We start from the raw sequence: 16,893 nt of genomic DNA, 5'->3' as shown, positions 1-16,893 counted from the left end.
GCAATTCGGGTTTCCTCCCGAACGCGTGTGTGCGCAAATGATGAGTGTTGTTGAAATAAATGATACACTGATGCAAGCTTGCCGTTAAAAAAAAAAAAAAAAAAAAAAAAAAAAAAAAAAAAAGACTACAATATTAGAAAGGGATTGGTCCAACCCAATTGTATAGATGAGCCCAGTTCGTTATTATATTGTTTAATACTATAAAATTACCCAGAAAACCGTATATGATCAATGATGGAACTTTTGTTATTGGCTTAATGACATCTTAAAATATCTTGAGGAAGTTTTGAGCCACTTGAATTGACCAATGATCATGCACCCAATAAATGGTTTTAGCATTACCATTTATGTGTAGTTACCCATGATTTATGTCGTAACATATCTCTTATGTACACTATATGTATATATGTGTATATTGTATAGTCACATCTAGTACTTTTGCTAAAGAACCAAAAGCTTATTATCAAGGCTGGGTGGGAAAGGATCAGAATATATTTTAGAAACTTTTAGGGGACAAGAGAAGGAGATTCCCTTTCTCCATCATATTATTATTGCAATTATTTATTATATATATACACATTTCCTAATTTGTACTTTCAGATCGAATACACAAAAGGACAGTCCTACAATATTTATTTTTATCATGCACTACAAGGAAAAGAGAATATCATATCAACATTTATGATTTAAATGATAATATTTATATTTATATTTATATATTTATGAAAAGAGGTTATTGGATCGACCTCGGGTTTTGTTAACGAAGCTAGTGTTAATTTGGTTAATATGCACGGTACAAGCAAAGCGAAAGTGGCTAATTCTTTTAATCTTAATTAATGTCGAAAGTGAATTTCTGACTGTTTGTCAAAGTATTGGCAAATTTGGTTCTAAGGCTAGCAAAGTCAGCTAGTTTTTTCGAAGAGGCTACGAAAGATTGTAAAAAGTGTTGAATTAAAGGGAAGATTATTAGCACATTGATGGTTCCTAAACCTACAAAAAGCTAAAACAAGGAAGATTCACGCGGAGGAATTGCAACATCTTAATTGTTTGGGCTATCTTCCTTGTATATATATAGATTTTTTCTGAAACTACAACGTCTTAATTGTTAGACCTACATATTATGTGGTTTCAGGTCAATTACGATCACCACGAAGTTATCACTGCTTGATCTAGCAAATGCTTTGTCAAAAAGATGTCTTGCAACCAGAGGCGAAACTAGGATTTTTTTCACCGGGGGCAAATTTTTTTTTTTTTAACCGTAGCAATTTTTTTGGACAAAATTTGAAGATTTTTGGACAAAAGTTGGAGATTTTGGGGCAAAATTTGAAGATTTTGGGACAAAAGTTGGAGAATTTGGGGCAAAATTTGAAGGTTTTGGGGCAAAATATGTAGGTTTGGGGGCAAAAAAAAATTCACCGGGGGCAAAGTCGAAAAACCCAAAATTTTTACACTGAAAAAAAAAATCCACCGGGGGCGCCGGCCCCCCACCCCCCCCCCCCCCGGCCCCATACCATCTTCGCCCCTGCTTGCAACACATTGTGCTGGATTCTTATGACCTCGGCCTATTTTGCGCTCATGTTCCAACATATGAAGAACTAAATTTCCAACAACGTTTGTGGACATTAAATCCCGTAGACCATCGCTGGCTGCCTGGCTATGATCAAGCATTCATCCTCAGCAATTCTAGCAGTTCTGGCGATGAACGTCAATTCAGGAACCGACGACACATGTGATTTCAGTGAGCTATCTCCTGAAATTGTATATTAGTACGCATCCGGAAAAATGGTACGAGTATAAAGTTTAGAAAAACAGAGAAATAATTTGACATAGTTTTGTTCATAACCTATAGCTCTTGACATATCCAGTGCACCGTCTACTCTCACGGTACCACTCACATATAGTACATGGCCCCCACTCTTCGTAATTCTTTTTCCCTCATCTGGTCTGTTAGGCTGTTAAACGCTAACATTTAATTATGCATTATATATTTATTCATTGCAAAGGTTTTGGCTAAGAGGTTGAGACGGGTCATCACGAAAATAATTAGTGCTAGTCAGACTGCTTTTATTAGTGGTAGGAAATTGCTAGATGGAGTCCTGGTGGCGAATGAAATTCTGCATTCGGTGAAAAACGTTGGAGCTAAAGCTTTTCTTTTTAAAGTAGATTTTGATAAGGCGTTTGATTGCGTAAGATGGAGGTTTCTTGATGGTATTATGCGTCAAATGAATTTCAGACAGATTTGGAGAAAGTAGATCATGGGCTGCCTATCATCATGCTGAACATTTTGAGAAAAGCGACACCGAATTATAACAAACCGCTAGTAATAATTGAAATAATGACAATAATAGGACACCGAGATTTAACGTGGAAAACCCCAAAAGGGTAAAAACCACAGGCAAGGAAAGAAACGCTTCACTAATAAGAATAATAGGAATTACACTTCTCTATAATTACAAGGATAAACATTAATCTTTATATCTCTTGTAATTAGGAGATTACTCACAAACTCTCTATTTAACTCTTTTAGTACATGAAAGAAATAAATGATTTTGTGATGCTGAATGAACTATCTCATACCTCTATTTATAATAAATGAGAATGGGGTTGGTGAGTCTAAACCTGAAACAATTTTGATACAAAATGGTAGGCACCAACCAAAAAAAATGGTAGGTGTGGTTTGCCAAGTTTGACTATCTTTATCAACCATCCACCGTCCAACTTTTATTTCAATATCCACCAACCACCCACTTTAATATTTCAACAATCTCCCACTTGAAGATTTGATTGAAGCCCAATAAATCTTCACACGATAATCCTTCCTTGCCAATGATGTTGCTTACGTCTCTGCTAGGCCGCACGAGGAACGACACCAAACAAACTTGTCACGGTTGATTGACTTTGTTAGAAAATCAGTCACATTATCGCCAGTATGAATTTTCTGCACATCCACGGTTCCTTCTTCCACTTTCTCACGAACGAAGTGATACTGAACTCTTATATGCTTTGTCTTTGAATGAAATGCCAGATTCTTTGCAAGATGCAATGCACTCTGGTTGTCACAAAATAGAGTGATATTCTTTTGTTTGTGCCCGAGTTCCTCCAACAACATCTTCAACCATACTGCCTCTTTAGCTGCTACATATTCTGCCTCTGTTGTTGACGTGGCTACAACTGACTGCAGTTTTGAAACCCAGCTTACTATTCCACCACAAAGTGTAAAAACATACGCGGTGGTAGATTTACTTTTATCCATACCACCTGCATAATCTGAATCAACATACCCTTTGACAATTAATTCTGGTTCCCCATAACATAATGCAACATCTGAGGTACCCTTAATGTATCTTAGGATCCTCTTTACCGCATTCCAATGCTCTTTACCAGGATTCGCCATGTACCGACTAACTACTCCCACTGCATGTGCAATGTCTGGTATTGTACATATCATTGCGAACATTAAACTTTCCACTGCTGATGCATACGGTACGCGAGACATCTCCTTCCTCTCGTATTCACTGCTAGGACACATAACGGAGGATAACTTGAGATTAGTAGGAAGTGGGGTTGAGATTGGCTTACTATCTTGCATATTGAAGCGCTGCAAGACTTTCTTCAAATAATTCTTTTGAGAAAGCCAAATCTTCCTATTATCTTTGTCTCGGAGAATTTGCATCCCTAGAATCTTGTTTGTGGCACCCAAGTCTTTCATTTCAAACTCCCTAGCCAATTGAGCCTTCAGCTTATTAATACGATCTTTGTTGGGGCCTGCAACCAACATGTCGTCTACATATAGTAGCAAAATGACAAAATCATTGTCCCCAAACCTCTTGAAATATGCACAAGGGTCTGCATAAAGTCTGTTATATTCAAGGCTCATTATGAAAGAATCAAATCTCTTGTACCAGCATCTCGGCGCCTGTTTGAGATCATACAGAGATTTCTTTAACCTGCAAACCAAGTTCTTGTTTCCTTGTAGTTCAAAACCTTCTGGTTGAAGCATATAAATTTTTTCTTCAAGATTTCCATGAAGAAATGCAATTTTCACATCTAGCTGCTCTAGATGCAAATTGTGACGACCCGAAAATTTCTGACCAAATTTAAACTTAATCTTTATATAATTCCGACTTGATAAGCAATGAATTTTAATAAATCTTGAACCTCTGAAAAGAGTTTTACACAAGCTTTTGGTCACCCTTTTATTCCGACGATTCACGAACGTCATAACTTGATTTAATTGTTTAATTGTTTAATTATTGTGTATATATATGGATTTATATATATTTAACTTGAAAATATGATAATTAAATATCTCATTAAGTATATTAACAAAGTATTATATATATATTTTCATACTACTAATTTAAAGAGTTTTCAAACAATATATATGTTACTATTTAAACGACGTAATTAACTTATGTTAAAATGTATTTACATATAATGTATTACGAGTGTAAATACATCCTTACAAGTATTGAATACACTTTATAATATACGAATACATATAAAGGATAGCTATACTCGTATTTCTGTTCAATTTCCTTAAGAATTCTACTCGCATTCATACGGTATTTTTACCCGTATTATACACAGCTTCTAGAAGTATTTACTATTGGTATATACCAATAGAAATCTGCAATTATTTGTGTAATATGTCATCCATGACCTAATCAATTTAATATGTCATGCATAACTTAATACAATTTAACTTATCTTAGATATTTTTACTAAAAGCCAAAATTATAAGCTTATAAATAAGGACCATTTTAACTCATTTTTACTTCACATTTTCTTAAACTAAAAACACACATTTGAATTCTCTCATATCATACTTTAATCTCAGCAACTTTCCTCTTCATAATCAAGGTAAAATACTTCTCAAAATCCTTGTTCAATTCCTTGTATAGTTGCTATCTTATTATACTTATAAAACTTGTAAAAACTAGAACTTGTTTTGGTGAACACCAAGCTTGTTTAAAAAACTAATCTAATCTTTCTAACATAACTCTAATAACACTTATCTATATGTATTATGATGTTATATTAAGTTAATATAAGAACTTATAACTTGTACATATGAAGAACACCTTGAAACTTAACATATATCCTTTAATCTCCATTCGGTAAAAAGCGGGCTGTTTTGGGTTGGGAATTAAAAACCTATCTTAGACTTTGAGTTCGAGGCTAAGACTTTGGAAATATGTTAATATATGTAAATAAGACTTCCAGTATTTTTTTCATGATTTTAGACAAAGTGAAAGTATTTTATCAAAAATCATATATTGGGTGGATGCCGGGATTTTTCCAAATCTGTCCACCGACACAAAAAGAGGGTAAAGCTCTAAAAATTACTACTTGGGATGAACTTTTCGAATTGGTTTTGTAAAATTTACTTCTTAAGGAATCCATAGCAATTTGATTTACTTTAAATGGAGTTGTAATGAATATTTGGCGAGCAAAACAAAATCTGCTAAAATTAACGTTGTATGGACGAAATTTATATTATAAAAACTATATTAACCATATCCTTGTTAACTTTTCCTATATCCTATATATATATTTGGACATGTTATCAGTAGTATAACAAAATATTATAATCTTGGTTAATTCTGTGATTGTATATATGTATACTAATATTCTTGGTACGTCCTAACACAATAAGTATACAATACGTTTTGATAAATTCTAAGACAATACGTACACAATACGTCTTAGTTAATTCTAAGACAATACGTATACAATACGTCTCTGGGTTGATGCAAAGACAATACTTATACAATACGTCATGGAGTAATTCTAAGATTATATATATACATATATATACCGATTATTGGACTGTTGGACTTTTCGGACTATTTTGGACTACTAAAAAAGGACTACTAACAATGGACTACTAACATAAAATGTTAAAAATTATTATATAAGTATTCTATGAACTTGCTTTATTTTATTCATATGTCGTATTATTATCTGAATCGTTATTATTGTTATAGGTTTGTAAATCCAAGGACGACGGTCATATTTTTAATAGGTTGAAAACTTATTATTAATATACCTTTACTACTGTGAGTATATAGTCCCATTTTTAAACTCTAAAAATATTTTGGGATGAGAATACATGCATTTTATGTTTTACGCCATGGACACAAGTACTTAAAATATATTCTACGTTGAGTTGTACCACCTTGCATATCATCCCTAATAGCTTAGTAACTAATATTTACATGTTGTAAGAACATATCCTATTGATAGATCTATCGGGTTTGACAACCTCAACTGGGCTAGTCGCTCTAGTGTCGTAAACGGTTGCATAGTACTTCATTTTTACTACACTTGGTATAGTGCAGGGAGATTTCATAATAAAGGGAATATGCCACATTAATGGTTAAGTATGGTTACCGAAGTGCTCAACAACTTATAGAATATTTTATACATTTGCGAGTGTACATATATTTATAACTTTGAAATCTTGTGGTCTATATTTATATCGATGCTAAACCTATATATCTCACCAACCTTTGTGTTGACTGTTTAAGCATGTTTATTCTCAGGTCTTTAAGAAAGTCTTCCGCTGTTGCATTATCTGAGCAAGCTGTGCATGGATTCTCATGTTTTTGTTTAAATGAAGTGTTGCATTCAATAAAACCTTCGTCATGTATTATATTCAACTTTTATGTCACGTGTGTAGTATTTGGAAACCGATGTATTATGGAAATTATTTCTTAAATAATCGCCCACTTGTTTAAAACATGCATTATGTATAATAATGGTGTGCTTTTTATGAAACGAATGCAATAATTTCTAAAACGTATCATATAGAGGTCAAATACCTCGCTATGGGACCAATGAATAACGTACTGCGTTTATAGTGATATGAACATGTCGTTTCAGTTGGTATCAGAGCGGTGGTCTTAGCGAACCAGGTCTTGCATTAGTGTGTCTAACTGATAGCTGTTAGGATGCATTAGTGAGTCTGGACTTCGACCTTAGCTGCATGTCAAAAAGTTCTTCTTATCATTTCTTTTCTGAAATTATATGCTTATCATTCTTAGTCTAGACACATCTTACTGCATTGATTGCATAAATAGTGTATAGACAAAATTCATATCTTAGCGTATCTGCTAATTCATATCTTAGCGTATATGTTACTGTAAACTTTGCCTGACATATTCCGTAAATTCCTCCGTAGTCTACGAAATCTTTTGTTCTATATATATAGATATTCTGTGTAATTAGTCTAACTACCCGTCCTAATCCATCTGGACGAATACATCACATTTGGTAACATCGCGAGGTATTTAACCTCTATATGATACATTTTACAAACATTGCATTCGTTTTTAAAAGACAAACATTCATTTCACCGGAAGTTGACGGCATGCATACCATTTCATAATATATCTAACTATCAATGACTTAATAATAATCTTGTTGAACTCAATGATTCGAATGCAACGTCTTTTGAAATATGTCATGAATGACTCCAAGTAATATCTCTAATATGAGCAATTGCACAGCGGAAGATTTCTTTAATACATGAGAATAAACATGCTTTAAAGTGTCAACCAAAAGGTTGGTGAGTTCATTAGTTTATCATAATCAATCATTTCCAATAATATAATAGACCACAAGATCCTCATTTTTCATAAATATCATTACACTCGCAAGTGTATAAAATCCATTCGTATGATGAACACCTGGTAACTGACATTAACATAATGCATATAGAATATCCCCGCATACTCTCAAGTATGCCATAAATTTTGGCAATCGCAATCACCATTTAAATCGAAGTACTAAAGCATTCCAAATTTCAGAATGGGGTTTGTTAGGCCCATAGATCTATCTTTAGGATTCGCCTCAATTAGGGGCCATTTCCCTAATTCTTAGGTTAACAGAATTGAAGGGGCGATATTCGGTTTAATAATCCAACCATAGAATGTAGTTTTGCGTACTTGTGTCTATTTTGTAAAACATTTATAAAGCTGCATGTATTCTTATCCCAAAAAAAATATTAGATTGTAAAAGTGGGACTATAACTCACATTTCAATATTTTGTAGTAAAAATATTCATACGACGATACTGAACAATGCAGGGTTGGCCTCGGATTCACGAACCTATATCATTTGTATATTTATTAATATACTTAGTTGTAATTTAACAATATATATATATATAAATTTATTAGTTATATGCTTTTTATATTAATAATATATATATGTCTCATATATTCATTTTGTTGCATAAAATATTAACTTTCGTTATGTTATATGTGTTATATATATATATATATATATATATATATATATATATATATATATATATATATATACATATATATATATATCGTTTGTATATTAATAATAGTAGTTATAATAAAACCAAAATAATATTAACAGTGGTAAAAATGATAGTAATTATAATACTTAATATTACTAATGGGATGATAATGTTAATAACTCTATTAATGATAATAATAATGATATTAATAATAATAAATAGAAAATATTAATTTTTCTATTAATGATAGTTATGATAATGATTTTTAATAGTTACATAATAATAATAAACATGTTAATTTAAATATTAATACTTATTTTAATGATAATAATATATATTTGCAATATTATAGTTTTACTAATCATTAACTTAACCATAATAATAATAATAACCATATTGATAAAGATAATCATTTTAATAATAATAATTGTAATATTAATAATGACACTGATAGTGCTCCAAATGAACATATATTTAGTAGCAATATCGTTCCAATATGTAAAGTTTTTAAATGTAATTTCCTTATTTTTAGTAGTAATAGTTAAATAAATAAGTGCGAAGACGAAAGACGCAAATCGCTCGAAAATGAAGATTTAAAGACAAAAACGAAGATTTGAAAGACCAAAACGTCCAAAAAGCTCAAATGTACAAGATACAATTCAAAAGGTTCAATTTATTGATGAGAAACGTCTAAAAATGACAAGAGTACAAGTTACAAAATGCAAAGTACAAGATATTAAATTATACGAAAGGACGTTCGAAAATCCGGAACCGAGGCATGAACCAACTTTTAACGCTCGACGCAACGGAGCTGAAAGTACAAGTCAACTATGCACAAGAATATAATATAATATTTAAATAATTCATAATAAGAATAATAATAAATAATAAAAAGTTGTTAATTGAGCATAGTTAAGGGGTCATAAGTGAAAATTTCAAATCAACATTTGCCTATAAAATGGAATTCACGTAGTAATGAAAAAGAATACCTTCACTTCATTTTTCTTTCTTTCCCTCTGTAAGAATATATATATTTATATTTATAATATTAAGTTTAATTTAAGTTTAATAATAATTGGGTTATTGTAAGAAATATTTTACGGGTTTTAAAGTCGAAACTCTGTCCGTGTAACGCTACACGATTAATAATCACTGTAAGTTATGTTTTTCCTTTTTAAATTAATGTCTCGTAACTAAGTTATTATTATGCTTATTTGAGCCGAAATAATCGTGATGTTGGGCTAAAATATTAAGAAGGGGTTATTGAACTTTGGACCATAATTAAGGTTTGGGCAAAAGACCGACACTTTTAGAAATTGGACTATTGACTATTAATAGATGGGGGGGTATTGTCTAATTGAGTGACAACTCATTGGAGTCTGTCGAACCTATCTTCAAATTAATTATCCTAATAATTAATAATGATTATGGTTGTCCTATTTAGTGACGTTCATATGGAATCTATTATAATCATTTAATTAATTATTCAGGTTGGGTAATTGATTATTCAAACTGATCAAGTGGGTAAATTAATATTCATATCTAATCAAAACAGGGGTAGATTACATACAGTGATAACTGGTGTAATTGTTGACAGAAGTGATAACTGCGTCACAGTTTAAATCCTTAATTAGTTGGAATATTTGACTTCGGGTATAAGGGTAATTTGACGAGGACACTCGCACTTTATATTTATGACCGATGGACTATTATGGATAAAAACCAGATAGGTATCAAATAAACCATGACAAAGGACAATTAACCCGAGTAACAATTAATTAAAATCAAAACGTTAAACATCATGATTACGGAAGTTTAAATAAGCATAATTGTTTTATTGTATTTTTCATCGCACTTTTATTTTCTGTCATTTTATTTTCTGTCATTTTATTTATCGCAATTTATTTTACGCACTTTAATTTTTGTCATTTATTTTTACGCTTAAAATCGACAAACCGGTCATTAAACGGTAAAACCCCCATTTTATAATAATACTACTACTTATTTATATATATATTTTTACAAATAAACTTAATAATATAGCGTTAACTTCACCAGCTCCCTGTGGAACGAACCGGACTTACTAAAAACTACACTACTCTACGATTAGGTACACTGCCTATAGTGTTGTAGCAAGGTTTAGGTATATCCCATCCGTAAATTAATAAAACTTGTCTCATATTTTGTAGTATTTTGTATTAAAAATAATAGTAATTTCGTAACCCCACGCTACCACATCAAGTTTTTGGCGCCGCTGCCGGGGAGCGCTAAAACGCTATATTTTTAATTATAATAATATTGAAATAAAATATAATAATATAATAATATTGAAATAGAATATAATAATATAATAATATTGAAATAGAATATAATAATATAATAATATTTTAGAATCAAAATTTAATACGTAAAGTTTTAAAAAGTCGTATTTATTAAATACTTCAGGGGTATATTATGTAACTTGTAATTAATAATTTCTATCATATCGCTTTCATGTGAATAGTAAATTAATTAATTTCTTTTCATTTACTATTCATGAATAGTAAATGAATTAAAAAAAAGTTTTGAAAAAAAATAATAATTATAAAAAAATTATTAATTTGTAAAAAAAATCGTTTTTAAAAAAAAAAAAAAAAAAACGTAAAAAAAAAAAATATTATTAAAAAAAATATATTTTTTTAAGATTTTGTCTATAAAAAAAAAATGTTTTTTTTAGTTTTATTACCTTTAGATTTTTAGACTATAGTCGCAACTTTTAGTATTAAGTTTAGTTTTGCCATAGTTATTTTTACTTCTAGAATTTTTAGGCTTTGCCGTAAAATCCCTTAAGTGCTTATTCCTTAGACTAAGTTTTAGGTGCTTTAGAATTTTACGACGCCGTATTTCGCACTACTTTCTTATTTTTATTTTTCGACGCCTATTTTTCGACCTTTTTATTTTTCAACATTTTTCGACGCGCAATCTATTTCTTCCTTATTTCTCGATACTCTAGTTTTTAGGACTTAGAATTTTCTATACTTCTTATCTAAATCTTAAAACGGAAAGAAAAATTATTTAAGCGGTTAAATTAATAGACGTTGACATTTTTCTGGTTCGTAGTAATAGTTGGATTTGTTAGTGGCTAGTTGTGGGCTTCCGATTTAAAGGGTCCTGGCTACCTGCTACATCTTTTGGCTATTCGAAACGTGGGCATAATCAGAAAAGTCTATTAATTGGACAACTTATATAAGTTTTTCTTATTTTTTTTATAACTACTAGGATATTCTGTGAATGCACCGAGCAAAACGTTCACCACCTTTCATACATTCACTACCTGTAACTCGATCAAGACATCTAGCCAATATTATCGCCGTTGATTTTTCTTTTCATCATCTAGACGACCAAGTACTCCAACTCAAATTTCCGATAATCCAATTTTTAAACCCTAAATATAAAGGCTCTCACAACCAAGAACCCGGAGGATATTTAAGGACAATTCCAAGATCCTGAACCACTAATCATTCCTCCTGAACCACAAACCGTTAAATCAGAATCTTCTAGTGATTCGTATTCAACAAATTCAATTATGGAAGTAACGGAACCTCTAAGTATGGAAGATCGAATGAGAGCCACACGCACGGGCCAAGTGAAATGTCCCGTTCTTATTGATTAAAAACGTTCCATATTAATTGATTTCGTTGCGAGGTTTTGACCTCTATATGAGACGTTTTTCAAAGACTGCATTCATTTTTAAAACAAACCATAACCTTTATTTCATAAATAAAGGTTTAAAAAGCTTTACGTAGATTATCAAATAATGATAATCTAAAATATCCTGTTTACACACGACCATTACATAATGGTTTACAATACAAATATGTTACATCGAAATCAGTTTCTTGAATGCAGTTTTTACACAATATCATACAAACATGGACTCCAAATCTTGTCCTTATTTTAGTATGCAACAGCGGAAGCTCTTAATATTCACCTGAGAATAAACATGCTTTAAACGTCAACAAAAATGTTGGTGAGTTATAGGTTTAACCTATATATATCAAATCGTAACAATAGACCACAAGATTTCATATTTCAATACACATCCCATACATAGAGATAAAAATCATTCATATGGTGAACACCTGGTAACCGACAATAACAAGATGCATATATAAGAATATCCCCATCATTCCGGGACACCCTTCGGATATGATATAAATTTCAAAGTACTAAAGCATCCGGTACTTTGGATGGGGTTTGTTAGGCCCAATAGATCTATCTTTAGGATTCGCGTCAATTAGGGTGTCTGTTCCCTAATTCTTAGATTACCAGACTTAATAAAAAGGGGCATATTCGATTTCGATAATTCAACCATAGAATGTAGTTTCACGTACTTGTGTCTATTTTGTAAATCATTTATAAAACCTGCATGTATTCTCATCCCAAAAATATTAGATTTTAAAAGTGGGACTATAACTCACTTTCACAGATTTTTACTTCGTCGGGAAGTAAGACTTGGCCACTGTTGATTCACGAACCTATAACAATATATACATATATATTAAAGTATGTTCAAAATATATTTACAACACTTTTAATATATTTTGATGTTTTAAGTTTATTAAGTCAGCTATCCTCGTTAGTAACCTATAACTAGTTGTCCACAGTTAGATGTACAGAAATAAATCGATAAATATTATATTGAATCAATCCACGACCCAGTGTATACGTATCTCAGTATTGATCACAACTCAAACTATATATATTTTGGAATCAACCTCAACCCTGTATAGCTAACTCCAACATTCACATATAGAGTGTCTATGGTTGTTCCGAAATATATATAGATGTGTCGACATGATAGGTCGAAACATTGTATACGTGTCTATGGTATCTCAAGATTACATAATATACAATACAAGTTGATTAAGTTATGGTTGGAATAGATTTGTTACCAATTTTCACGTAACTAAAATGAGAAAAATTATCCAATCTTGTTTTTACCCATAACTTCTTCATTTTAAATCCGTTTTGAGTGAATCAAATTGCTATGATTTCATATTGAACTCTATTTTATGAATCTAAACAGAAAAAGTATAGGTTTATAGTCGGAAAAATAAGTTACAAGTCGTTTTTGTAAAGGTAGTCATTTCAGTCGAAAGAACGACGTCTAGATGACCATTTTAGAAAACATACTTCCACTTTGAGTTTAACCATAATTTTTGGATATAGTTTCATGTTCATAATAAAAATCATTTTCTCAGAATAACAACTTTTAAATCAAAGTTTATCATAGTTTTTAATTAACTAACCCAAAACAGCCCGCGGTGTTACTACGACGGCGTAAATCCGGTTTTACGGTGTTTTTCGTGTTTCCAGGTTTTAAATCATTAAGTTAGCATATCATATAGATATAGAACATGTGTTTAGTTGATTTTAAAAGTCAAATTAGAAGGATTAACTTTTGTTTGCGAACAAGTTTAGAATTAACTAAACTATGTTCTAGTGATTACAAGTTTAAACCTTCGAATAAGATAGCTTTATATGTATGAATCGAATGATGTTATGAACATCATTACTACCTTAATTTCCTTGGATAAACCTACTGGAAAAGAGAAAAATGGATCTAGCTTCAATGGATCCTTGGATGGCTCGAAGTTGTTGAAGCAGAATCATGACACGAAAACAAGTTCAAGTAAGATCATCACTTGAAATAAGATTGTTATAGTTATAGAAATTGAACCCAAGTTTGAATATGATTATTACCTTGTATTAGAATGATAACCTACTGTAAGAAACAAAGATTTCTTGAGGTTGGATGATCACCTTACAAGATTGGAAGTGAGCTAGCAAACTTGAAAGTATTCTTGATTTTATGAAACTAGAACTTTTGGAATTTATGAAGAACACTTAGAACTTGAAGATAGAACTTGAGAGAGATCAATTAGATGAAGAAAATTGAAGAATGAAAGTTTTTGTAGGTGTTTTTGGTCGTTGGTGTATGGATTAGATATAAAGGATATGTAATTTTGTTTTCATGTAAATAAGTCATGAATGATTACTCATATTTTTGTAATTTTATGAGATATTTCATGCTAGTTGCCAAATGATGGTTCCCAAATGTGTTAGGTGACTCACATGGGCTGCTAAGAGCTGATCATTGGAGTGTATATACCAATAGTACATACATCTAAAAGCTGTGTATTGTACGAGTACGAATACGGGTGCATACGAGTAGAATTGTTGATGAAACTGAACGAGGATGTAATTGTAAGCATTTTTGTTAAGTAGAAGTATTTTGATAAGTGTATTGAAGTCTTTCAAAAGTGTATAAATACATATTAAAACACTACATGTATATACATTTTAACTGAGTCGTTAAGTCATCGTTAGTCGTTACATGTAAGTGTTGTTTTGAAACCTTTAGGTTAACGATCTTGTTAAATGTTGTTAACCCAATGTTTATAATATCAAATGAGATTATAAATTATTATATTATCATGATATTATCATGTATGAATATCTCTTAATATGATATATATACATTAAATGTCTTTACAATGATAATCGTTACATATATGTCTCGTTTAAAAATCATTAAGTTAGTAGTCTTGTTTTTACATATGTAGTTCATTGTTCATATACTTTATGATATGTTTTCTTATCATAGTATCATGTTAACTATATATATATATATCCATATATATGTCATCATATAGTTTTTACAAGTTTTAACGTTCGTGAATCACCGATCAACTTGGGTGGTCAATTGTCTATATGAAACATATTTCAATTAATCAAGTCTTAACAAGTTTGATTGCTTAACATGTTGGAAACATTTAATCATGTAAATATCAATCTCAATTAATATATATAAACATGGAAAAGTTCGGGTCACTACACCAAGGTCACGCCATTATTCAGCCAGATGTTAGAGCATCAGATTTTGAAATCAAAGGACAAATCCTACACATGATCACCAATCAGTGCCAATTTGGTGGTACAACAAAAGAAGATCCAAACGAACATCTTCGAACTTTTAATCGGATTTGTAATCTCTTTAAAATCCGAGAAGTTGAGGATGAAACTATTTATCTTATGTTGTTCCCATGGACTTTAAAGGGAGAAGCCAAAGATTGGTTAGAATCATTACCTGAAGGAACGATTGACACATGGGATGTTTTAGTTGAGAAATTTCTTCAAAAATTCTTTCCGGCATCTAAAGCCGTGAGACTTCAAGGAGAAATTGTTACGTTCACACAAAAGTCAAATGAAACTCTATATGAGGCGTGGACAAGATTCGGAAGGATGTTGAGAGGATGTCCTCAACACGGATTAGATACTTTTCAAATAGTACAAATCTTCTATAAAGGCGTAGACATCGCCACACGAAAAGACATCGACATAACCGCTGGTGGATCCATTATGAAGAAAACCGCAACTGAAGCTTACAAAATTATTGATAACACAGCATCCCACTCACATGAGTGGCACCAAGAAAAAGATATCGTTAGATCATCTAAAGCGGCTAGAGCCGATTCTAGCCATGACTTTGATTCCGTTTTCGCAAAAATAGATGCTTTCGAAAGACGAATGGAAAAGATGAATAAAGATATTCACGCAATACGAATTAGTTGTGAGCAATGCGGTGGACCACACTTATTGAAAGATTGTAATGTTGAACTAACGATGGAACAACGAGAGAATGTTTCCTATATGAACCAAAGGCCGGAAAATAATTATCAGAATAATTATCAACCGCCAAAGCTAAACTTTAATCGAAATCAAAACATTCTTTACAATCCAAAAGGACCCGAAAATAACTGGTATAACCAACAAGGTCCGAATAACCAACCAACTCAAAACAACACTTTCAATCAACAAAGACCTGGCTTATATAAACCACAACAACAAACCGAAGAGAAAAAGTCAAATATGGAAGACGTAGTATTCAAGCTAGTTGAATCTCAAACACAATTTATTGAAACTCTAACCCAAACGAACGAGAGGTTTGATCAGTCATTAAGAACTCAACAAGCTTCCATTTTGAATCTAGAAAAACACGTAGGTACTCTTGCTAGCATGATGAGTGAGAGGGAACAAGGAAAGCTACCGAGTGATACTGAAGTAAATCCTCGGAATGAGAATGTTAATATGGTGTCCACGAATTCTGAAAAACCAGCTCCAGAAGTTGGGGAGGTTTTAGATATGAGTAACAATGAAGAAGTTACAACACCACCACCACCACCCGAGTATGTAAAGCCAGTGGTGGCACCATACAAAACACCCATCTCGTTTTCAAGAAAAGAAGTTGAGTATGAGCAAGTGATAGGTAATAAAGTTTGTGATACCTCTGGAAAGAAGAAGAAGAAGAAGAATAAGAAAGTGCAAGAAATAAAAACCGTAGAAGTAAACCCGGTGAAGACAGTTCCACCAAAACCTCTACCTAGGATAGGTGATCCGGGTGAATTTATTGTTCCTTGTCTACTTAGTGACTGTGTCATGTATGATGCACTAGCAGATTTAGGTTCAAGTGTGAGTATTATGCCTCTTTCATTATATAAGAGATTAGGTGTAGGTGAGTTAACTCCAACGGATATGAGTGTTCGACTCCTTGATCAAACCATTAAGCACCC

The sequence above is a fragment of the Rutidosis leptorrhynchoides genome, chromosome 9 (genome assembly GCF_046630445.1).
Source record: "Rutidosis leptorrhynchoides isolate AG116_Rl617_1_P2 chromosome 9, CSIRO_AGI_Rlap_v1, whole genome shotgun sequence".
In the NCBI taxonomy this organism is placed as follows: domain Eukaryota; kingdom Viridiplantae; phylum Streptophyta; class Magnoliopsida; order Asterales; family Asteraceae; genus Rutidosis; species Rutidosis leptorrhynchoides.
This window is presented reverse-complemented; position numbering follows the sequence as displayed.